Consider the following 26602-nt stretch of genomic DNA (forward strand, 5'->3'; position numbering starts at 1 on the left):
AAAAAAAAAAAAAAAAAGAATCCTCATGTTGTAGAGCAAAGGATGCTCTTAAATCTAATGTCTCCTTGGAGCTATTAAAATGATGAGAGGACATGTGTGTAGCTCATTAGATGATGATGATGATGATGATGGGAAAGGATGTGTTACAAGAAATTCTGGGTCATTTTGTCCACTTTTCCCTTTTTTCTTTACAATAGCGCTTTTGAAATTCCTACTTCTCTTTTCTTCCATAGAGACTTAAAGTTCTCCTTTCTAATAATTTACGTTCCAACTTTTTTATTATAGCTCTTTTTATTTTTGTTTTTGCCTTTTATTCAGTTCTTGCTAATAGAGCTTCCATTTTTAGAAGTTCCAATAAGTAATCTGTTGAGAGTTTCTTCAGAGATGCACTTAGGACCTCTGTGGCCCCCAGATGATCTTCTGTTTGAAGAACTACAAAAGACTACATTTTTGAAATGGGGGAAGGCAGAGTGCAAAATTCATACAGCATAAACAGATAGTAAAAGCAGATGTAATTCCAAGACTAAGAATGAAGAACATAAGAAATTACTTTTCTTTTCTCTAAATACCTGAGATATGAGGTGGGAGTGATTAATTACATTTTTTGAGACTTTTTATGAATAGTCTGAAATACACATGGAAGACAAGAAAACTAACAAGAATATATTGTTTAAAGTCCCTCATTGTGAGGTAACTGATGTTCTTTGACTTTTGACATAACTCTGACATGCAAATTATTACATGCTGTTACTTGTTCTTGAGGTGTTAGACTGATAAATTTATGCAGGAGCCTTTTTCTACTTTCTCCTCTTTTAAAAATTATTTGCCTAGTTTTTAAATGTCTATAGTTCCAATATGAAGAGAAAAAATTAATCTAACACTGCTGCAGGAATGCGAAATTGAGGACTCTCCAGCTGTTTTGTCAGTCATTTGTTCATCTCAGTGTCCAAAATATCTGACATAGAGGAGGAAAAGTTTATTTTGGCTCTTGGTTTCAGAGGGTCAGTCCATTGTGAACTGGCTCCATTGCTCTAGTCCCAAAGTGAGCAGAATGTCATGGTGGAAAGCTGTGGCAGAGGAGTGCTGCTCCATTCCTGGCAACCAGGAGGCAAGAGGGAGAAAGGGGAAGTGGTCACAGGGAAGAGAAACGATGCAGGACATGCCCCGAGTGACCCACCTCCTCCAGCCAAGTCCCACTTGCCTACACTTACCACTCAGTTAGTCCATTCAAACTCTCACCGAGTGAGTAGATTACAGTTCTTGATTTCACCTCCAAACATTCCTGCTTTAACACAGGAGCATTTGGTATTTGGGGGGGACACTTTATATTTAGCCATTCAAAGGCTACTAAGCCTTTTGATTAGTTCCTCATCTGGAGACTTTGAAAACAGAAATAAAAAAGTAAGTGTACCAAAGCAAAGGTAGGCAAGAAACAAATAGGAACTTGAAGCTACTTTGCACTGTTACTGCTACTACTCTTCTTTTCTGCCTTTCTCTTCTTTCTTGTAAAATCCTTCCGCAAATGCACCTGGCCTTCTGATCTTCACAAAATGGTGCTTCTGGAAGAGATGTTTGGATAAAGAGATACACCTTTGAGTATATAAGTTATGTAACACAGAGAAATACCTTTGTAATAGGTTTCAAGGATCTGCATTATGAATTAAAATTGTCTTCTAGCATAAAGGCATAACTATAACTTCACAGGACAATTGAGCTTTACCAATGATTGGAGTTTGTGACTTGGTTGCCCCCAGTTTTGACCTTCCAGTCTTTCAAGAAGAATACAGAAATCGTCCCCCAGTAAATAGCAGCTGTTTTCATTCATGTTACTATATCATTTTTTATTAGTAGTCATTTTCCAAGAAATAGCAAAGCTTAGTATATTACAATGTGACTATAATTATGAAGTAGTTACCTTCACAATCATTGAAAAGTCTCAATTATCCTAACTCTACCATCCATGTGCTAGAATATCTCTGAGCATGGATGCCATGCTTCAGCAGAGTTGTAACTTTTTGTATTTATCAACATGTGATACCTAGGTCCTACCTTTATTAAAGAGTCTCATTTAGTTGTTCTGGGTTGCAGCTTTAACAGTGAATAATTAAAAGATCCACAGGGAATTCTAATTAAGCAGCAAGGTCTGAGAGTCTCTGTAGCTTAGTCATCTCCTCAACTAGATTTTATAAACACTTTAAAAGAGATTATATAATAAATTTAAATGTCTATCTTCAATATAACAATACAGTTGTGAATTTACAAGATTACTTATATCCTTAGTGGTTAAACACACTCTAAACATAGAGGAGTCAGTTATTTAGTGGTTCCACCTAAACAATTATCAAAAATCTTTGGTAAAATGCAGATATTTTAGTAGATATTATAGAATGCAAAGAAAAGGAAAGGTTGTATGGTCAAGTAAGCTTCCTCAGGAAGGGCTGCATCAAAGAAATCAGCAAAGGGCCTTTGTTGGAAAGCATCGAGGATTAAGTAGATGAATTTGGAGATCCAGCTTCAGTACCTTGAAGAGGTCAAGGCTCAGAGTCAAGAGATCTCTGTGAGGACGTGGAATGTGTTCAGTATGTTCTGAGTCTTCTGTGTTTGAGCCAGTTATGAGATATCCTGAACTGAGCATTGGTTAGGAAAAATCACTTAGTTCTGTTCAGACCACTATTGAACATCTTTTTTATCTATATATAGTAGGAATTGGAATATAGATGTATTTCCTTTTCAGGGGGACATGCAGGACTAGAATCACTGGTTATGGCACCTGTTTTATTGCACATACTGAATATTCCATCCAGGCAGTCTTGCAGAAAGATAATGATGGTTATTTCAGTGGAAAATACCTTAATCAAGAACAAAACCTAACTTTTCCAAGTTGGCAAAGGTTTTAATGTTAACTGTTACATTAATAGAGTTATACTAATTTTGTACAATATAATTTTATTTGATATATTAAAGATAATAGATAAAAAGGCACATGGCAGTAGTCGAGGAGACACTATTTACCATATGTCTCAAATCTAAATGCAGCAAGTAAATCCTTAGAATTTAGAGGTGATAAGAAGGATCAGATGGACAAAACTGAGGAAAGCAAGTGTGGGGGTCTCTCAGTCACATCCTGCATGGATGAGAAAAGGGTTAACTTCTGGAGGATGGTATTGGCTGTTTATCAGTCATAAACTTATCTTCTCAATAAACACACAAGAGCTAGTACTCTTTTTAAATGAGAGGGGGCATGACAGGTCCAACCATACCAGCTCTGGCCTCTAACAACAGCACGGAGTAGCCCAACTCTTTTATTTGTAACACACAGGTAAAAGGGAACCAAGACTGTAGCACCACATGCTTTTCAGCAGTTCCTAGAAGCCAGGCATCTGCATCCCATGGCTCAACCTAGTCTGATTCTGCTAAATAAGAATGACTTCCCACATCTTCCCCTTTTTAATATTTTTAAAAATGCAAATAATGGGCAGTTATTTTGAGGCTCCAGATCTTGAGAGCTGCTCCAAGGTCCTGGCTTTTGGTTCAGAGCATATGGAAGTCTATTATCATGATACAAAAAGAATTAGTAGCAAACATATTATTCCAATACCATTCAATTTAGGAAGTATTTGATCAACTAGAAATGCAGAGTCCATGAGATCAATTTTACTTTTCGAATATCCTGGATGTGGTGATGTGATTTTACAAGACCCAAGCTATTATTACTGCAATGCCAAGTGTCCATTAGATGATTCTTAATTATCTCTTAGTCCCATTGGGAAGTATGATATTTAGTTATAACAACACAGACATGCTTATAGTCATTATGGCATTTAAGCCTTTGTTTAAGTTGGAGAGCCAAAGGCTCATTACTGATATTTGTAATAGTAGTTATTAAAGCATTTAATTTGATCTCAATCATTTCATTAATACTTAACTTTAAGGGGCCATAGCATCTTAACAGAAGGAATCATGCCCCTAGATATAATGAATATGGGAACAGATAGAAGCCTAAAAGAATACATTCTTTTCAGGTCTTCCATTATGGCTAGTGTAATTAAATTTAGTCATATGAATGGTTGTAAAGTATCTTAAAACCTCCCATCCCATGGGTACTATCATTAAAAACCAGAATTGATTCTCCAGTCCACATTGCATGGTGTATTAAAGGTGGATCTGGGAAACAGGCCTAATTAGTGTCCTTATGGATCTATTTACCTGACAGCTCAATAAAGCTAACATGGCTACAAACATTACGATTGGAGATTTAACTTCTTCTCGTTGTTCAGTCATCCTTTCAGCCTATTGAATCAGATTCTTCATTTGTCCCCATGTTGGTAGGTGGAGCATTTGGTTCACTTGGTTTTTCCTTCTCCTTCCTCTCACTGATTGTTCTCGGGGGAGGTCAGGGCTAATGTCTCTGGTTCAATCTTCAGCCATTTGAACCTTAGCTCCAGGTCCTTCGTGCTGAATGGCACGTTCAGGTACCCAAAAAGGAATGCTCCTTCTGGAAAGACACAAGTGTGGCCTCTATCCCACATTATTACTGGATCTGGTCCTTTCCAGTGTCCTCTTTGTAAATCTTTCCACCAAACTAGACCCAATGGACCTGTCACAGCGGAAGACATATGTCTCTCGGCTGCTGTGTGACCTTCAGAATCACAATTTAAAAATCTAAAACAAACAAGGATTGATTAAGGTTATTTTGTGGGGTCTTATCTCCCTCTTTTTATTTTTGTAATTGTAGCTTAATAGATAAATGAGCTTGTTCTACAGTGACTTGACCTTGAGGATTATAAGGAGTACCTGTTTTGTGTTCCTTAGAAAATTGGTGACAAAACTGTTAAAAATAAGAACTAGTATAAGCTGGAACATTATCAGTTTTGATCTGTAATGGATAGACTAATACTGCAAAAGCAGTTAGACAATGAGAAATATCATGTTGAGTTTTCTCATCTACATGGGTAGTGGTAAAAATAAATTGAGAATACGTATCAACAGTAACATGAGTATAGCAACTTCTGCCAAATTGAGGGATGGGTTACTTCCATTTGCCATAACTGATTTGGCTGTAAACCATGGGGATTAACCCCAGTTGGTAAAGATGGAACATGCATAACACCTGTGGACATTGGTGAATAATTTGACGAGCCTCTTGCCTAGTAATGTGAAATTTTTATATAAACTAGAAGCATTCTGATGATGGAAAGAATGTGAGGCTTGTGCACAATCATACAGACATTTGTTGACAAACCACAAGTTTATTGATCTTATCATTACTTGCTGCTAAAGGTTCTGGGAGATTAGAATGTGCTCTGATATGACCAGTTAAACAAGGATATTGATGAACTTGAACTGCTTTTGGTAAAGTATGAAACAAATGGAATAATTTTTTGATGGTGTATTTACAATAGTAGATGTTTCAATGTGCTTGGCAACTCCAACAGTATATGAGCTATCACTATGAATATTAACTAGTTCATCAGCAAAATGAAGTAGAGCACAAATGAGAGCTTGAAGTTCTGCTCATTGTGCAGAAGTATTTGAAGTTTGAACTAACTCTGTATGAGCATGGCTATAAAAACCTGCTTTTCCTGAACTTGAGCCATCTGTAAACACTGTTATGGCTCCAGCTATTGGCTGAGCATGTACAATTTTCAGAAAAATAAATGAAGTTACAAGAATGAATTGAGCAATTTTATCATGAGGATAATGACTTTCTATTTGATCAGAAAAAGTAGCAAAGGCTCTTTGCCAACCATTGGAAGATTTGCAGAGCCAAGTATGCCATTGGGTAGAAAAAGGGGCTACAATAATAGAAGGCTCTGATCCAACCAATTGTGAGATTTCTGTTCCTACCTTTAATAACTAATTGAGCTCCTGCCATAGACCGACAGCAGATGCCAAGCCCACCTGCACACCCCCCTGACTCAGCATGCCCTTACTGGGGCTCCCCAACTTCTTTTGGGCCTTGGCAAGTATTTTGAATAATTCCTGAGGGCATGGCCACCATCACAGGAAGGACAGCTCCCTTCCTGAGACACAGGACACTGGAGGCCCTTTGACAGGTACCTCTGTTTTCTCACTTACAGCCTACACCCTTCCCCACCCTCTTTGTTCACCACTAGAAATACTGTAAATAATAATCAAACTCATCTTCTTTATTACCATCATATTAAAGTCTTTATAGGGCTATCTCATTCAGGGCTGCATTTTCTCTGTATTGAGTGCTGCTAATATTGATCTCCCCTTCAAAGGAGAGGTACTGGAAAACTGCAGGGTCACATAAACCTACAGGGGGAAAACTTCAGTATCTCTGATCTTCACTGCTAGAGGGGAATATACAGAAACAATATGAAAAAACAGGGGAAGAAAGTGTCCCTAACAAACCAAGATGCTATTTTGATAGAATCCAGTGACAGCATGGAAGTAGAAATGACAGAAAAAGAGTTTACAATCTGCATAATTAAAATGATCCATGAAGCAAAAGATGAGATAAGAGAGCAAATGCAGGCAATGCATCATCACTCCAATAAACAGTTAAAAGAGCAAATGAAGGAAGCAAAAGAACACTTTAATAAAGAGATAGAGATTCTGGAAAAAAAATACTTGAAATGAAAGAAACAATAAATCAAATTAAAAACTCCATAGAAAGCATCACCGACAGATTAGATCTCATGGAAGGCAGAATCTCAGACAATGAGGACAAAATATTTAATCTTGAAAATAAAGTTGAACAAACTGAGAAGATGTTAAGAAATCATGAATTGAACCTCCAAGAATTATGGGCTATCATGAAAAAATCAAATTTATGAATTATTGGAATTAAGTAAGGCACAGAGATAAAAAACAAAGGAATGAACAGCCTGTTCAACAAAATAATATCAGAAAATTTCCCAAACCTGAAAAGTGAAATGGAAAATCAAATACAAGAGGCTTATAGAACACCAGGTGCACAAAATTACAACAGATCCATACCAAGTCACATTATAATGAAAATACCTCACATACGAAATAAAGATAGGATTTCAAAGGCTGCGAGAGAAAAGCATCAGATTTCTTATAAGGGGAAACCAATATGGAAATCAGCAGATTTCTCAGCTCAGATCCTAAAAGCAAGAAGGAACTAGAACAATATATTTCAAGCTCTGAAAGAACATGGATGCTGACCAAGACTCCTATACCCAGCAAAACTGACCTTCAGATTTGATGAAATAAAATTTTTCCACAATAAAAAAGGTAAAATAATTTACACATAGAAAGCCTGCACTACAGAACATTCTCAGCAGAACATTTCATGAGGAGGAAGTGAAAAACAACAATATAAGTCAGCAAAGGGAGTAACTACCCTAAAGGAAAAGTCAATCAAAGGAGAAACCAAGTCAAGTTAAAAACCAAAAATAAGCCAAAATGACTAGGAATACAAATCATATCACAATAATAATCCTGAATGTTAATGGCCTAAATTCAATAATCAAATGACATAGACTGGCAGATAGGATTAAAAAAAAAGACCCCAACAATATGCTGCCTGCAAGAGACTCATCTCATAGAAAAAGACATTCACAGACTAAAGGTGAAAGGATGGGGGAAAAACCATACCATGCACATGGACTCAGTAAAATAGCAGGGGTCTCCATCCTCATAAGTTAGTCAGAAGGAATTAGACTAGAGACCCTGCACCAAATTGAAGACAAAGAAGGCCCGAATCTTCATCATGTTGGCTTAGGATCAGACTTCCTTAACAAGACTCCCAAAGCACAAGAAATTAAAGCAAGAATCAATAAATGGGATGGACTCAAACTAAAAAGCTTGATCTCAGCACAGGATACAATCAATAATGTGAAAAGAGAGCCTACAGAGTGGGAGAAAATCTTTTCCACAGGCACTTCGGATAGAGCACTTATCTACAAAATTTATAAAGAGCTTAGAAAACTTTACACCAAAAATACAAAGAACCAATCAATAAATGGGCCAAGGAACTGGACACTTTATAGAAGAAGATATACAGGTGATTAATAAATATATGAAAAAGTGTTCAACATCTCTAGTAATTAGAGAAGTGCAAATTTTAAAAACTCTAAGAGTTCATGTTACTCCATTTAGAATGGCTATTATCAAGAACACAAACAATAATAGATGTTGGCCTGGATATGGGGGAAAAGGCACACTTTTACATTGCTGATGGAGTTGCAAATTGGTGCAGCCACTCTGGAAAGCAGTGTGAAGAATCCTCAGAAAACTTGAAATGGACCTACCTTTTGACCCAGCAATCCCACTCCTTGGTTTATACCCAATAGACTTAAAATTAGCATACTACCATAATGCAGCCACATCAATGTTTATAGCAGCTCAATTCACAATAGCTAGATTGTGGAACCAACCTAGATGCCTTTCAACAGATAAATGGATAAAGAAACTGGTATATATGTATGCATATATATATATATATATACACACACACACACACACACAATGGAATATTATTCAGCCATAAAGAAGAATAATATTATGGCATTTGCAGATAAATGGATGGAATTGGAGAATATCATGCTAAGTGAAAGAAGTCAATCCCAAAAAACCAAAGGCTGAATGTTTTCCCTGATAAGTGGATGATAATATATAATGGGGGTAGGGGAGTGCAGAGTGGGAGAAGAATGGAGAAACTTCATGTAGAAGGAAATGAGAGGGAGGGGATATGAAAGATGGTGGAATGAGACAGACATCATTACCCTGTGTACATGTATGGTTACACAAATAGTATGAATCTATATCATGTACAACCATAGAAACCAAATGAGGTACCCCATTTGTGTACAATGAATCAAAGTGCAGTCTGTAAAAAATAAATAAAAGTAAATAATTTAAAAAATAACTAATTGAGCAATAAGATCATGAAATGGAGTTAAGGATCTTTGAGGAGAGTGAGCTAGCTAGGTGGAGTCACTCAATAACTCGTAGAGACTGCCTATTGCTCCTGTAGGGGTATGAGTTATATGAAATGTTAACAAATATATAGATTCTTGTGGATTGATTCTAGCAGGTTGTGCAGTTTTAATGGCAACTTCAACTTTTGTTAATGCAGCCCTTGCCTCTGCTTTAAGTTGATGAGGAGAAGTTGGAGAAGGATCCCCCTGTAAAATTTGAAATAAAGGACTCAAATCTGCAGAGGATAATTTTAAATTTGGCTGTAGCCAGTTAACATCCTCCAGTAATTTTTGAAAATCATTAAGAGTATGTAAACCATCAATTTTGATTTATAAACTTTGTGGATGAATTGTATGTCCTTCAATTAAATTGCCCAAAGTTTGAAAAGGAGAGGCCTTTTGTACTTTCTCGGGTGCTATACATAAACCCATTGTAGTAAGTGAAATTTCTAATTCAACAAAAACCTTTAAAAGTATATCTGAATCAGCATAGGCTAAAAGAATATCATCTATATAGTGAATTATATATGCATCAGAAAACTGTTCTTGTACTGGAGGGATAGCTTGTGCCACAAATTCTGACATAATGTGGAGCTATCGGCCATACCTTGAGGTAGTACCTTCCGGCAGAATCTCTTCACAGGTTTATTAAAGTTTATAGCTTGGATGCTGAAAGCAAATCTCTTGCAATCATCTGGGTGTAATGGTATAGTGAAAAACAATCTTTTAAGTCTATTGCTAGTAAATGATAATCAGAAGAGATAACTGTAGAAGAAGGAAGTCCAGATTGTAAAGTCCCCTTTAATTCCATAGTTCAATTAATGGCTCTGAGATCTTGTAACAATCTCTATTTGTCAGATTTTTTCTTTATTAAAAAAATTGGAGTGTTCCATGGACTAAGAGTAGACTCAATATGATCACCTTGAAGTTGTTCTTGAACTAAACTATGGACTATTTGAAGCTTTTCCTCTGTAAGGGGCCATTGGTCAACCGACAGGATCACCAGAGAGCCTATTATTTTTTTCTGCCGATTAAATGTATTAAGTGACCCACACTGTCTTTGTTGAAAAGACTGAGGCATAGGTAAATGCCTTCCTTGTTGATTCCTTTTGAATTCTTTAGTGGCATTAGATCTCTGATTAAACATCTGCGATGACATCATGGAGTTAGAGGTTATTAATAAAACTCCCAGGCTGCTCAAAATGTCTCACCCCCATAGATTTACTGGCAAGGTCTTAAGGACATAGGGTTTAAAGGGTCCTGTATTGCCATCTTTACCTTCCCATCAGAGGTATTTGGAACTTTGGGCAGGCTGCGACTTGACCATTGTCTTCTAAAGTTATTAGATGCTGTATGTAAAACCCAATCCGGTGGCCAAAATTTATCAGAAATGACTGATATGTCAGCGCCAGTGTCTATAATTCCCTTGAAAGATTTGTAATTAATCTTAAGATCCAATAGAGGGTGCTCGTGCCTAATTAACTGAGCCCAATGTACTCTGTCCAAGGACAGTTTGGCTTTCCTGCGTTCCACGGATAAAGATTTCCCCGCAGACTCACAGGGTAGAAAGACAAATTGGAATAATTCTTTTGATAGTGTATTTACAATACACCATATAATATATCCTCTGGAGAAAGCTGGATAATAGAATCCAGCAGTGACCTTTGAGCAGTGACCTTAATTTCTTCATTAAAATTTTCTTCAAGAATAACCAGTAACACTTGAACTCCTTTTGAAGTTAAATTTCCCCTATCCAGTATTACACCTAGGATATCTGGTGGTAAAGGGCCATAAATACCCATAGGAATCATTTGTTGACCCATTTCTGGAATCAGTATAATCTTTGAGTTGGGATTGTGGTCGCATTTTTGCTCTGCAGCTGAACGCAGCATTTTGAGACAGGCCTGTGCATAAGGAGGCTGGGCTTGATCGAGTGACAGTTGAGTTGGAGCCAATGACTGCTCCGGAATAGAAAGAGATGCCCTCATTGTTTGATGGGGCCAGGGCTGGCCACGCCTCATTTCTCAGTCTGTTAACGGAGGTTGCTCAGTTATGCCTATCTGGATGCAGAACTCCTTAGCCCAGTGGCATCCCTTTCCACAGAGAGGGCAAATCTCTGAAACATTCTTTGACTTTTGTGGCAGTTTACAGTGTCTAGCTATGTGCCCTTTTTTTGCCACAGCTAAAACATTGTTTCTTAGAATTTGCCTCCTTTAAAGCTGGCTGTATGATTGATTTATGTTACAGAGGCAGCCATTGCTACATCTTCTGAGCACATTAATTCAACATCAGAACAAAGACAAATGTAATCTCGTATTTTCCCTTTCTTACGGTGTGGCCGAATCTCCTCTTTGCAAGCTTTATTAGCATTTAGAAAAGCCAGTTGTCTAACTAAAGTCTCAGAGGTCATGGATCATCAACCAGATGATTTGCTGCTTGATATAAATGTGCTACAAAGTCTGAACAATTTTCCTGTGGTCCCTGCTGAATTTGACTGGGGACTAGAGTTTTCTCTCCTTGGGCAGGTAATTCTCTCTGTGTTATTTGTACACATGCACTTATTTGAGCATAAGTTTGCAAATCATAAGTCAATTGTTGTCCCAAATCAGCAAATTGTCCTGATCTGGTAAGCATATCTAACATAATCTGAACTCCATTCAATTTATTAATTTCTGCCTGATTTGAACAATGCTCTATCCAATTGGATTTTCATGTTAAATACTCGCCTTCAGAAAGGCAGAAGCTAGCTAGCAGGAGCCAATCATTGGGTGGTAGGGTCTCATTACATATGAATTATAAGACACTTAGTACAAATGGCATGTTTGCTCCATACATACAGCATACAGATTTTAACTCCCTTAATGTAAAAGAAATAAGCACATGAGTTCTTTTTGGTCCCTCAGAACTTTGAGAATCATTTTGCTCAAAAATGGGATAGAACCCAAATTTTGCTAATTCCTTCACTGCCATATTAACAGAGGTAGAAATTCTTGGCCTTGTGACTTGAAGTCCTTCCCTAGGAGCAAGAGGGGGCACTGAACCAGTACCTTTCAAATGTAAATTGCAGAGGTCCCATGCTAACTCATCCTCCTCTACATCTAAATGCCTTCCAGTCCTCTAAATAGAAGCCCTGCCCCTACTACCAGGTGTCCCTCTGTCTACAGAAACATGCTTGGGGCTAGTTTCTGAATCTTTTTTATCATTCAACATGTCCCCAGAAGACAAAGAGGTCCTGAAGGACCAATATTTCTGACTCTTAGATCTAAGACTCTTAACAGCATTTCTAAGTACCGTGATCAAATCTTCCAAAAGCCACAAATCAACATCTGGGTCCAAATACAAGCAAGTTTCTATTACAGTCCAAACTCTCGCTATACTTTGAATTGTACTCCTAGGTATGTTAGCAGAAATACAACCTACATACAATTCCTTGCCTAGTTTTTCACAAGTATGCAAAAAAAACAATTCTTCCTCAGAAAACCATGGACAAATTTCCTGAATCACCTCTAAGAATTGAGCAAGATCAGCTCTTTGTACATAGTGTTCCTTCTGTTTTAAGATGGTTTTCAGGACAGCTAAGTAAGTTTCCCTCTCTACAGAGAGAGAATTCCCCATTCTCAACATCTCACAATTAAACTCCCTTTCCTTTCTTACTACTAAACTTATTCACACGTGTGTGCTTCCCACAGGAAGGGGGCCAACAACTTACCTTTATTCTTTCTTCTAAAATCCTCTTGAACAGTCCTGTTTGGGCACCAAATGTGGGGGTCTCTCAGCCTCACCCCACATGGATGCGCAAAGGGTTAACTGCCAGGGGATGGTGTTGACTTTTTATCAATCAATTACCCCTAAACTACTCAATAAACACACAAGAGCCAATACTCTTTTTAAACTAGAGGAGGCATGATGAGTCCAACCATACCAGCTCTGGCCTCTAACAACAACATGGAGTTGCCCAACTCTCTTTTATTTATAGCACACAGGTAAAAGGGGGCCAAGAAAAAGGAGGAGCTTCTTCTGTGATGGACAGGATAGGGTGGAGTTAGAGGAGCCATTCTCTTAAGGGGAAAATTCCAGGAGACAGGGAACCACTCCCACGCAGTGCCACATGCTTCCAGACAGTTCCTAGAAGCCAGGCATCTGCATCCCATGGCTCAACCTAATCTGATTCTGCTAAGTAAGGACAGATTCCCACAAGTAGGTTTTCACTCCTTGAAGTGTTGAGAACAAGGTGACATCTGTGCAGCCATGTTGTATGAACAAGCCATTTCGGGAACTAGCCCGTAAAACCTCCCCCTAGGGAAGGGCACATACTACCCTCAAGAGCCAATACAGGACAAACAGGACATACTGGACCCCCGAGGTTTATCAAGGCTGTTAAGAGATATCTGTTGGACAAATGGGCAGCTGCCAGGAAACCTTATCTATCAAGGGCAGGGCGGGGGCTAGCTCTGACTCATCTCCTGCGTAGTTCACCCCCTCCCTCCTCCCTTCTTCCTCCAGGACCATTCAGTTTTGGTGGGACCCAATGAGATTCAAATAAATTGGCAAGACCCAACCAAATGTTTAGCTGTTCCAATGTTAACCAATAATGTACAGGTCTTTGTATGTGAATGATTGGAAATTTCTTAAGTAGAATACTTTCTCATCCCTCAGGGCCGCTCCCCACTCAGCCATGGTAGTGGTCTGAGAGGCAAGTTGCGGTCCAGGCTTAAGCTTGCGATAAAACCTCGTTGTGTGATTTGCATTGCCGTGTGTGCACTTTGACTTTCTGGGGATCAGTTGATATTGAACCCCAATAGAAGTACTTATAATTTATAGATGACCCTTGATTGTTTCACATGTGACATTTTTATATTGTTTTATTTATGAGTGCAAAGGTGTGCACACAAAACTCTTCTGCATTTCTTTTCAAAATAGTGTTCAATAAATTATACATGAGATATTTAACATTTTATTATAAAACAGGTTGTTAGATGATTTTGCCCATTTGGAGGTTAACGTACTTTTTCTGAGTACATTGAAGACAGGCAAGGCTCAGCTAAGATGTGCAGTAGATTATGTATGTTAAATGCCTTTTCAGCTTAAGATATTTACAGATCATGTGTTTATTGTAGGTCAAGGAGCATCTGTAGTTGGAGAGAAGACACATAATTGTGAAAAAGTTAGTGAGAAATGTGGTACCAGATGTACAATTATGATAAACTCTGTGGTTCAAACCCAGAGCAATCTAGGAGCTTAGGAGAAATAAAAGGTGATTGGATACACTGGTTCTAGTGGGGGTAGAAATTTAGACCAGACCCTCATGGAGCCAGATTAGGGGGTCCTTGGATAGGCTTCAGGGAAATTTCTCTAAAATGATATGCTGCTTTGCATGAATGTAAAACCTTAAGGAAGACATCTTTCACTTTTTCATATTTGTTCCCCAAAAATGTTAACACTAATACAATGTGCTGTGACTTTTTAAATTTTTATCTTTCGGCCAGGTGTAGTATCACATGCCTGCAATCCCACCTACTCAGGAGGCTGACACAGGACGATCCCAAGCTTGAGGCCAGCCTGAGCAAATTTTGTGAGACTCTGTCTCAAAATAAAAATGAGAAAGGACCAGGGATGTTACAGTGTTTGCACAAGGCCCTAGTTTCAATCCCAGTGCCCCTGCAAAATGAAATAAAATATAAATAAAATTTTATATTTGGTTTTCTAGGAAAACATTAATGTGCTCAAGAGGGGAAGGTTATTCTAGATATTATATGACTTTTCCTTCTTGCTTTGTAAGAGAAGAGACAGATAATTAGAAAGAGTTTTCAAATGTAGCACTACTCTTGTAAAATTCAAGTGAGACTTTGCCAGATGGTATCTTAGAGTCTTATCTTCTGGTTGTGATATGTTGATGAAGCATAACAGGAAATTATTGAGGGCAGGAAGTTGACTTCATTTCTCAGTAGAGTTCAAATCTTTGCTGGACTCAGGGAGTGTCAGAAGAAAACATTTTATGAAACGAGGCAATGTTTTTTATCCAGACAGACTTTGACATTTGACCTTCCATGCATCTGCATCAAGTCCAACCTTCCCTTCTTCATAGCTCCATCTTTCCTTCCTCTCCATCTTATGCTTTGGAATCCTGAAGAACTAGTAGCCTGCACACTCTATATAGTGCAGTTCTTGCTTTTGTTGGTGCTTTTCCTGCTGCTTGGGGCACCTCTCTCTGATCTCCAGGTTCTTACTCACCCTTGAAGATCCAATTCTGTCTTTCTTTCTCTCAGGAAGCCTTCCATGAATCCCCAAATATGCTTTCATATTTGTCTTTTACTAAGATTTAATACTATATTAAAGTCTTGGGCAGAGACAGTTTGATTATTAGTCCCTCAGTGGCACAATTCCTGGCAATAGGAAGCAACTATTCAGTACCAGGAGAAATCCAGAATGACTCTTAGACTTTTGTCTTAGCAGATTGGTGAAATTGTACGTTTTAGTCCCACCTTGGATCACAGGAAATAAAGACCTTTTGCATTAAATCTGATGAAAGGCAGTAAAATCTTAGAGTAATAGCAGAAAATGTTGGCAAAGTGGAAGAGATATATTTAGATATATTAAAATGAGTTTAAGAATAACTATATTGAGATAGATGCAGTGTGGTACTTGACAATGAAATAAAGGGGGGGGGAAGCTGAAAAGATAAAGAGTCAAGAAAAATAAAATAGTATTAGGTAGGTATGGGGTAAGACAGGAATGATGTTGAATTGATATTAGTGGGTTTTTTTTCTCCTTCATAGGTCAGCATTATCTTCTATCTTATCCAAAGGGCTCTGCTGTTGACAAGTATAAGACACTCTTTATGTGCTGCATTTGGTTTGAAGGGCTCTTTATTAATATTCATTTTTTATGATAGTTCAGAAAATGTAGGCTGATTTTCTATCACCAATGCACTGATGAAAATTAAGAGAGTTTGGAAGAGGTGAAATCCAGTAAGAATATAGCTGAAAATGTATGTTTTCAGTCATCAGTACCATTAAAAATAAAACAGCATTGTTTCAAATAGTTTTTAGTTATATTTGGTTTCTTATTTTTAACTTCATTTTATATATTTGTTTACTTATGTATTTATTTATTGAAGTGGGATCTCACTACATTGCCCAGATGACTCTCAACTCCTGGGTTCCGGTGATCCTCCTGCCTCAGCCTCCTGAGTTTTGGACTATGGGCACATGATGCTGAAGTATACCACAGCTCCCTGCAGTTAATTTTAAAGCACTCTAATCCTAAATTGCATCTCAAAGACTTCAGTGACTAACCATTGCCTATTAAATAAAGTCCCTGTTTCTTGGTCTCTGTCATTCATAATCATGGTCTTGTCCAACTGAGCTTTCTATTCTTCATGTACATGGTGCACTAAATAAGCTAGCTGCTTTTCTCAGAGCTCTGGGCTTTTGCTGCTGGTGTGTCAACTTGACCTTTGCTGTCAAAACCTTCCCATTCTCCAGAGTCCAGTATACCTGCCGGTTCCTCCATGCAGCTGTCTGTCATCCCTCACGTTCTCTTTTTCTCCACCAAAAGAGCTTGTTTTCCCACCTGAACTCTTACTGACCCTTTGAATAGGGCATAGAATTATTTTTCTACCCTATTAAACGATCAATTCCCTGAGTAAAAGCCCTGGCTTTTGTGTTTTCTGATGTTTTGTGTTAATTATTTCAGGTTGATTCTGTCCCTCAGGAAGAGGTGGAATTGTACCTTTTCATGCCAGAATAACAAGGTGTCACTCTGCAGAGCACAAATGCTGATAAGAGGTCACCTCAGATTTATCTTAGTCAATGTAAAAAATTACTTTTGATTTTCTTTACTCTTTTTATTAGAACTTCAAAGCAAATCTGAGATACCTTGTCAATTCTCCTATAAATGTGTCAGAGTTCATCTCAACAGCATATCATTACAGCAAATTCTGTACTACCACTTAATACCCAGGCCCTGTTTCAGTTTTTCATGAGTGTCTCAAAGATGCCTTTTTATAGTTGCTTTGCTAGAATCATAGCCACCCCAGCCCCATCCTCTGACATTTCTCAAAACCTCTGGTTTCCTGGAGAATGGTGTTTGATAGCCTCTCTCAGGGGTCTGGCTTGGGGCCAGACCTCTTGGTGAACGGAGCTACTTGTCAGCACCTGTTTCCTGTGAACTCATTTCAAATTCCATGTGGTCTTGTTAACTAGACTCATCATATTTTTGTCCTGGGGATTGAACTCAGAGTCCCATGCAACTCAGTCTCAACCACTGAGCTACATGCCCAGACGTTTATTTTTTTCCAGACATTCTTGCTAAGTTCCTGAGGCTGGCCTTGAACTTGTGAGCCACCTGCTTCTGTCTTCTAGTAGCTGAAATTATAGGTGCATGATACTATGCTCAGATGTTAGCTAGAACTTTTAAAAACCGAAATCCTCCATCAGATATTACGATGACCTGAGAGACAATGGGGATAAGTACTTGATACCTCGATCAGGTCTTGGAATGTGGGGCTGCCTCTGTGAGCTTCACCTGGCAGACTTGCGTTTCTGACTGGGTAATCAGAGCCACCCTAAGAAGATGTTCTAAGATTCATCTTTACTTGCCAAATCTAGCTATGACCAAGTGCTGATGAGATAACTGGGTAGAAAGAACTTCTGATGTGATGGCAGGTGGCTTGGCAACTGCTTTCCCAGAAGGCAAGCAGGTCAACCCAACCCAGCCAGGTCCCACCCAAAAACCAGTCAGGCAAGTGGAGCTACCCTTCTGTCGCAAAGTCCATGACACAGGGCAGTGCTGTGGGACCTTGTTTATTGAAAGGCCCCAAAAGCAACGGGACCAGGGCTGAGCAAAGGAGTCCCAAGTTGCCAGCATCTCTATGACTCTTGGCTCCACATGGGGATGCAGGGCTGATGAGACTCACACATTCCTTGCCCTCAGTCTCACAACAGAGGCTCAACTGCTTCACCACTCTATGGGACAGCTCTGACCTGGAGCAAAGGCCCTGACCATGACCTTGGGAACAGACTTTTTAGACACATCCTATGAGTAGAAATCTATGGAAGCAAGATACAATACTATTTTTCCAAAGACCCAACACCCAAGTCAGTTTTCTTTACTTATTTACTTATTACTTATTTTGGTTCCAGAGATTAAACCCAAGCACACGTAACCACTGAGCCAAATCCCCAGCCCCTTTTATGTATTTATTTTGAGACAGGGTCTTCTAAGTTGCTATGGCTTCACTAAGTTGCTGAAGTTAGCTTTGAACTCACCATTCTCTTGCGCCAGCCTCCAAAACTGCTGAAATTATAGGCATGTGTCACCACTCCTGACCCCAAGTCCCTTGTAGTCTGAGAAGCTATGCCTAATGAACAGTGCTATGGATGTGGTTTTAATATACTTGTAGTCCCCGGATCCTGTGCTTTGTCACCCACACAAATAGATTCCCAAATACAGTGTTCTAACCACACCTTGCCCTGAAAATCAGGTCTCTCTATACTCCATATTGTGTTTGCAAATCCACACAGAAGTTCATTCCTAAGGTCCCAGAAGAGGCTTTGCTTCTCTGCAAAGCTCAAAGTTGCCTTGTACAGGACAGATGGAAGAAAGACACATGGGTAAGAAGAGGGAAGAAGCAGCCAGGAAAGAAAGAGTAAAAGGGCACAGGAATGACACTGGGTCGGGGAGCGAATTCAAATTCCTGGGCTGAGACAGTCTTGGACACATGGTAGCTGAACCTGCTCTTTGACCATGCCCTCTGCACATCCCTGAGGTCTGGATACCTAGAGAGCAGCCACTGCAGGCTCTGCTGTTGTACTCAGATCCCTTTCTCCAGCTGGCAGTTCACCTGGTTGAATGACTTGTGGGATTAAGGGGAGCTCCAAATGACTGCTTGGAGGACCAAGAAGGCTTCCTTCCAGACTGAAGAGCATCTGCCTGAGCAGCTACTCCTCAAGGCCCAACTATCCAGCAACTATCCAACTGGCCCAACAGGCCCAGCTGACTCTTGACTTCTCCTTTCTTTGATGCCACAAAAAGAAGCCGAGGTGGTAGAAGCCTTCCCACAGCTTATGCCCTGAGCCTCTTTCTCATGTGCAGTGTCTGGTGGATGCTGGATCCCTTGGGCTACCCCAAAGCTTTCCTCAGTGGGCATAGGTTTGGAGCTTCTCTCTGCTGTGAGTCTGCCAGCCAAGAAAGGCTTGAGTCATCATCACAAAAGAATGGCTGTCCCCAGTGTGCACCAGCTGGTGCTGGAGAAGGATGGACTTCTTCTTGAAGGCCTTTGCCCAGTCACTGCACATGTAGGTACAGGGCTGTGTGGACTTTGCCGTGATATGCCCAAACACCCAGCTTAGAGCTGGTGAGCTTCTCACCACATGATTCCTCTGGAGGCACAGGAGGCTGGAACACTACCAGGAAGTCTGTCCTCGTTTGAAGCACTCAAAGAACCTGGTCCCTGTGTGCACTGTTTGGTAATTGGCCTGTTGACTAAGGCAACTTAGCCATTTCCCATACTATGCCATGGATAATTTTATGATCCTTAGCCTCATGAGAGGCTTTATGTTTCTTCCTGGGGCCGGGCCATTGTCTGCAGGACTTCTCACACACCTGGCCCTTGAGAGCAATGGGCTTGTCCATTTTTCTCCCTAAAGTAACTCTGAGAAGCCACGTGTTTGCATCAATCTGGAGGAAGCTCTTCCTGAGCCTGCCATGCTCTGGGATCTTCTCCATAGGTGGACTGTCTCATGAGCCTAGGCCAGTCAATCACAGCATCTCTTCTCAACAGGCTTTCTCATCCCCTTTTTGGGATAAGCTTCCTTCCAATCTGGGACACCACATCCTCCCCACCCTGGGGCTCCACAAGATCCTTATAGGAGCCTCCAAGATTGTGTCAGGTTTACACAGCTGCTCCACCTCAGATTCCAGAGGATCTGGGTGGGAGTTCCCTCCCTGCTTTCCCAAACTCTGGTCTCTCCCAATTCAGGGCTCATTCCACTTATGCAGGTGAGAGATGAGGTCCAGATTGGGGCTTCAAAAACCAAAGCAGCCACACTTCTGAAGTTGTCCAGCATCAGGTGCCAGTGGAGTGTGCTGTGGTCCAGGTCAGAGGTTCCACTCTTCCCCTGACACGTGCATGGCTATGTCCTGGAAGATCACTGGCTCCAAAGCATGTAGCTCCAGGACTTCCACTATAGGGATATGTCCATGGGAACAGCAGTGTCTGCACCCTCTGGGGGAGCCTCAGTTTTCAGGAAGCAGCCTGATTTGGGTAGGTGACAAGCATCGGGCCCTTTGTCACTTCAGCAGTGGGACTCTATTACTGGGCCTCCTGGGTAGTATTTTTGGACCTGGGCTTGGGTGAAGGTTCCAGGACTGCCTAGTCTAGCTGCTAAAGACCCTGCTGCATCCCACAGGATCAGAGCACACATAGGAGAGGTTAGGGGCAGCCCAAGGAAGCGGCCCCAATGGATTCCAGGTACTCCTGCTGTTCTACTTCCTATGCCAACAAATTACTTTTTAGGTCCTGAAATATACACTAAAGTTCTTTGCCGAACCAAATTGCCAAGATTTTTGAAAATACAACTTGGTTTTTTAAACAAAATATCTCTAAAGCAATATTTTTAGAAGTTGGTCAGGAAGAGATCTGACTGTTTTGTGACTTACAGCTTCATCATGTGTGGTATATATGTTCGTTGTTGTCATTTGTTTTATTTTCTCTGTGAATTGCTGTAAGTCCATTTATTTCTGATATTTTCAGTCAAAAGCATATCACTATGTTCTTATGCACATGAGCTATTGCCAGCACCAAAGAAAAAGAATTCATTTTTGCTTAGCCATATATTTTCTCTGTGGCTGTAGTCTTTTATTTCTTTCTTCTTATAGATTAAATAGCCTCATGCAAGTGGGACTCAGTGACTCTAGCCAGTAATCCCAGGTACTCGGAAGGGTGAGGCAAGAGAATTCCCAGTTTGAGGCCATCCTCACTATTTTAGGGAGGCACTGTCTCAAATAAAATAAAATGATTGTGAATGTAGCTCAGTGGGGGAGCACGTGCCTAGTGTGAGTGAGGCCCTGGGTTTGATTCCCAGCTCTAAGTTATGATAATCATAACAATTCAAATAATTATTCAAATAATTCAAATAATAATTCAAATAAATTAGGCCTCATCTACCTAGTTTAATTGGTAAAGTCTAATTTATTGCTGACATTAATGGTCTCAGCTCTCCAAAAATAGTGAACTTAATTGGTTATTTTGAAGAGTAAGTTACATTTGCCTCAGGTATTTTCTTTTTCTGGATGATGTTCTATGAACTCTGCTTGCTATAGCTCTGGTTTGCTTCATTTAGCACTGAGAATTGGTCTGGTACCTCCTTTTCCCTCCTATTCTCTATTTTTTTTTGTCCATTTACCTCTTTAATATAGGAAAGTACCAAAATTCTTGTTTATGAACTTCGCTTTTTGTCACAAGCTGTTTTAGGGAGAAGATACCGGAGGTAGAAGAAAATGAGATTTGAAGATAACCATTGAGGCATTTGCCTATTCATGTGGCAACATTATGCTGTTGACTTGAGTATGATCACCTCAGACAATCAGTCTTGTTTTCTTCTTCAGCAAATGTTTATTTTGATTGACCCCAGTTGTACAAATCTGATCATCACAAAGAGAGAACACTCCCTATTCTAATTATGTGTCAGCACACTAAGGAACTTGCTAGAAAAGGAACCTGGGCTCTAATGCTAAGGCAGCTTGGGGCACCTCAGCAGGTGACGCTGATCCTGAGAGCTGAGGTCAGGAGGAATGTGCTCTGCTGAATGCACCAGAGTCCCCATGACTTAGGTGTGTTAAGTGTCTTGCAGTGGAGGAAGCATTTCATCTTCAGCAAAGGCATTTCTGTCACTTAAAAATACTAAAAACATTGAAAAAACATCCCCTGAATTAAGGTGAACTCCCAGTTATATCCACACTAAGATTACATTATTGGAGCAAAATTCAGCAACTCCCAGGATATAACTAGGTTGTGATGAGTGATGTGTGAAGATGGGAATATTCTTTCTTCATACAGTGGAAGGTACTTTTTGTTCTCGTTAGTTTGGGAAAGGGGTAATAACTGTGCTTTGTACCCAAGAAAGTGTATCAGACTTGGTCTGAAAAACATTAACACCAAGATCTCTTATGGACTGCATGGAAATGGTGGCTGCTGTGTTAACTCACGAGAAATCCTGGCAGATGGAGACTGATGAAGACTGGCAGTTGAAGTTGTACATGGTACAGTGTGTAATAACAGAGGCTGGGAGCTCTTTTTCCTCGGGTTAGATTTGACCATTGAATGGCAAGGGCTCCTCTGGCTGAAGCAGTCTCCTCTGATGAGGGTCTGATTGTCATGACTGATGCGTGAGTGAGTGAGGACATAGGTATGAGTGGGATTCACCTTGTTTCCACCGAGATTTGGATCTTTATTTAAAAAGAAAGTCAACTCTGAAACATTCAAAATAATATCATTGTTAGAGTATTTGTGTCAAATGGGGACTTGTGTTCGCTGGCCTCATCTGTTCAGTTTTAGCATTTGTTACTTTGTTCCCACATCAAACTGATCCCCAGCCCTAGTGTGGTGTGTACTCAATGCTGACCCATGTAGAGTGGTTTGCCTTTTCTGATGAGTTTAAACTCATAATGTGGTTTTCACCAGAATGAATTCTTTATTACCACTTTCTCACTCTTGCTTGTGTGTTTTCCCAAAGCATCAGTGCAGTTTATCTCTCTTCTGCTTCATTTTGTTTACTGAGGTAGTGGGATTTTCATCCAGAGGTGCTCTACCACTAAAAAGCTGCCCCACCACTTTGATGTGTTTTACCAGGCCTTGCTGCTTTGCCCAGGCTGTCCTCGAACTTGCCATCCTTCTACCTCAGTCTCCTGAGTAACTATGACTCCAGGAGAAGCCACCATACCTGGCCCAAAGCATCGTGCATTTAGCAAAAGAGCTTTACTGCTAAAGGTGACACATGGGATGTGGACCCAGGACCAGTGACCACACTTCTGTACTGAACCCTGGGAAATGGCTCCAGTGGGAACAGGCCAGTGCTGTGCTGTTTTGAAACTGAAGCTTTGTCTTCCCTATTTTGGCCCTACAAATGAATGGGAGCTGGGTTTCATGTTACTTGTATTTATATTTGCTATGTCCCTCAGAAAGGGAACTTTAAAGTCTGAGTGTTCATTGTTCATGCCTAGAAGCTCGTTCCATCCTGAGACAGACTCCAGACATGGGAGACCTCAGGGAAGACTGAGTATTGAAGATATAAAGCTATTAATGGGACAGCTTCCCCTTTTATTGGAAGCCTTTAATTTAGGGAAGATGAAAAGTGCAGTGAGTTACTTGATTTTGGTCACAGGGGTCATTGTGGGCCCTCACGTCACCATCACACCTTTCAACCTGCCATGGTGCTCTGACTTAGGATCAAGGAAACCAAGCTGAAACATCTAATAGCCTCTGTACAAAGGCTCGAATTTGCCATGGCTGAGAACAGCACCTTCATGCAGAACCTGCAAGCCATGTGACAGGCATTTACACAGACCATTGCTTCCTTGGTATAAAGAAGTCTCCTATTGTGAGTGGAAATTTTCACCTGCACAGTATACATGCATTTTCTCCTCAAACTGTGAACCCCATGCCTCAACAGCATAGTTTTACAAACAGTAATGTTTTGTCAAAAAAAACCAAACTGTGGTTTTTCTTCCCTCACTGAGAACCATCAAGACTTCCTGCACTGGTACTGGGTGGAGATAGGCCATCCTGAACCCCCAACTCTCCATGAACCAGAACCAGCCTATCTGTGCAGGACATGGCTTCTCTCCAGGCACCAGGAGCAAAGCTTCTTGGAAATGCAGATCCAACAAGTTCAAACCAAGGCACAGAGTTTTTCCCCCTTGTCATGTGGAACCCACTGGCCTCATAGCCTTGGGATCAGATCCACAGGAGGTTTGGCAGTCACTGGGTGACTCACAAGGAGCACCACAGGTTGTAAGACTGTGACCTTTCCCCTACAATAAAAGGAGAAGAGACAGAACTCAGGTACACTAATGAGGAACTGAAATTTTTCAGTGTCCAGATTTAGCACAACTGAAAAGAGGCCATTTTTAGTTATTGGAGGAGTGGAAATGTGTACAAGTTTCTGACAGATGTCATCACTGGTTTTTTTTAAAATGAGATTGTGGACCAAAGTTAATTGCTTTGGAGGAAGCAGCATGATAGCCTTCTACCTCTACACAGTATTTCACAGGATAAGGAGCAGTGTTGACTCTCTTGGTTGACTCTCTTCTTAAATTTGGGTTTTTTTTGTTTTGTTTTGTTTTGTTTTGTTTTGTTTTTGTCAGAAGGAGGAGATTTCAAATCTTTAATCTAAGTTTTAGCTTTGAGGTATTGGTTGTATTTACAAATTTGGCACAGATAGAGTTGTATCAGTGTCTCTAATCTATCTGGAGTAGATTCCAGAAGATCAGCCACTGCATGGTCTAATAATGTAACTCTCCATTGCTCTGTGCCCCTGATGCTTCATTCCCATAGTGAGATTTTTTTGTTTAAAATGAGTAATTCCAGTTCTTGTAATTTCAGTTGAGGGTTTTTGCTTAGATTTGTAATCATCTGTAAAATGGATGTTTCTTTATCTAAGAAGCAATTAGATTTTTATCAGTCCAGTTGTCTAGCCTTTGAAGTGCAAGTAGTCTAAGGTGACTGGTGACCTCCTTTCCCACGGGACTCTGAGGTAGTCCTTCTTCACTGAAGGACAAACTCTGACTCCTGGGTGATTTCAGCCCTTTGGACGAGCATGAGAGCAAAACAAAACTGTAGATGATAGCTACAGTTATTTATTTGGCTCATTTTATAGAAGACAAAAATGTCATACAAAGAAGTTGAATAGCATCCCAGGGTCAAAGAGAGCCAAGGATTCCCACCAGGCAGCCTGTGCCCTGCACCATAATCCTCAGGCCTGTGCACTGGATGCTCTTGGCAAACTCACTTCCTTTCTCAGCAAAATCAGAAGAGGACTTCCAGGCTTGAGAAGTTGAGCTTTATATAACCAACCAGCCCCATGACCCTTCCACAGTTTAAAGTCTGCCATTTAGGCACCCACTTCAAGTAAACCTCTGGGGCCTATGGTTTGCAGGCATCTTGCCAGATATGACTGAAGAGAATTGGATCCCTGCTTCCGTGAACTCTGAGAGGCGGGGAGAAGCTCTCTGCTAGCCCTCTGGTGTCCTTTGTACAAATGAGAAAAAAGCACCCCTGGGTGCCTGTGTGCATGTTGGGAGGTACTTTTGGCAAATAGGGCACCATCCTATGTTGAATTACAGAAGGCGATCCTTCTCCTGGGTGGAGGAGCACCACCTCAATCCACCCAAGAGGCAGAACCCTGCGTTTTCTTAAAAATAGTTTTCTACTATTATAGGGGTAGATTTTATATTACCTATTTTTTATCTTGAAAATTATCTTCTCCACTGTAATTTAGTTTTGAAGTAGTGGTATCATCTTTACAGCTGACTGCAGATCAAACTTGTAGCTCGATGGATTTAAGGGTGCTGTGCACACAGGAATATTAGGTCCAGCAGAAGGTTACTTCAGATGGTGGTAGATATGAAAACAGTCCCCCCAGTACCACCAAGATATTAATACCTTCATCACGTTTATTTCTGTTCCATGATGTGAAAGTAGAGGTTTCTGCAAAACACAGAAGAAACCTTGGTTTAAGCTGGAGGAAGTGGTACAGAAGTTGTAGCTGTTTTTCTCCCCTGACACCTGCCCCTTCCACACACATCCCCTGCTCCTGGAACTCAGTGCTCTATCTCCCTGCAACAAAAGCACAGCAAGCTCTGTGCCCTCCCACGTGTTTCCGTCCACTCGTCCTTACCCATCTCAGTGCACTGACAACTGGACCCTTAGGCCAGAATGTGAATAGAGGAGGAAATGGCATCATCTCAGTCCAGTGCCTGCTCCTCACCTGCAGGTGGGGTTTCCTGAGCGTTGAGCTGTGAATTCTTTCCCCAACTCTGACCCATTTTCCTTCCTGGAGTGCAGACCTCTTGCTACCTCCTCCCGACCTTCATTTGGAACTGGGAATGAGGCTTGCTGCCTCTCAGCGAGCGAGGCAGAGGCCAGAAAGAGGCTGAGGTAGGAGGTACTCTGATTCTTATTTTGAGTAAGTGGAGATCATTGGTGACTTTGACAGGTGCAATTCTGAAGAAGTGGTAGAAAGAAAATACATAATTACCCAGGTCCGTTCAACAAAGAATGGAAGGAAGCTGGTTTGATAGTGCACACCAGTAATCTCAGTAACTTTGGAGACTGAGGCAGGAGGATCACAAGTTGGAGGCCAGCCTCAGCAATTTAGCAAAACCCTGTCTTAAAACAGCCCACAAATATAGTTCAACAGTAAAGTGCCAGTACCCACCCCCCGACACACACACAATGGAAGGAGAGTAAGTGAAAAGGGGAATGTGATAGGCAATGCTTTTGAAAATGTTTGCTCTTTGCTATAAAAGGAGCATAGAAATGGCTGATAATTTTAATTGTTAAGGTGCAGTTATGATTAAAGCTTGTGTGTCTTTAACCCAGAGGAATCCTTAACTTTTCTAGATGCTTCTTTAGGTTGATTTAGTTAGGATTTAAATTAGCTTGAAAACCTTGATTGTTCTATTCC

At 40.4% G+C, this 26602-nt stretch overlaps 1 long non-coding RNA gene across 1 annotated transcript; it reads right to left on the reverse strand.

Moving 5' to 3' along the window:
* LOC306661237 lies at positions 1-26602 on the reverse strand. The gene is made up of 3 exons (XR_013763835.1): positions 25904-26602; positions 25373-25623; positions 1-1559 (listed from the first exon to the last, which is right to left on the reverse strand). It is a non-coding gene; the product is annotated as an uncharacterized lncRNA (long non-coding RNA).

The sequence above is a fragment of the Sciurus vulgaris genome (assembly GCF_902686455.1).
Source record: "Sciurus vulgaris genome assembly, chromosome: 5".
Classification (NCBI taxonomy): domain Eukaryota; kingdom Metazoa; phylum Chordata; class Mammalia; order Rodentia; family Sciuridae; genus Sciurus; species Sciurus vulgaris.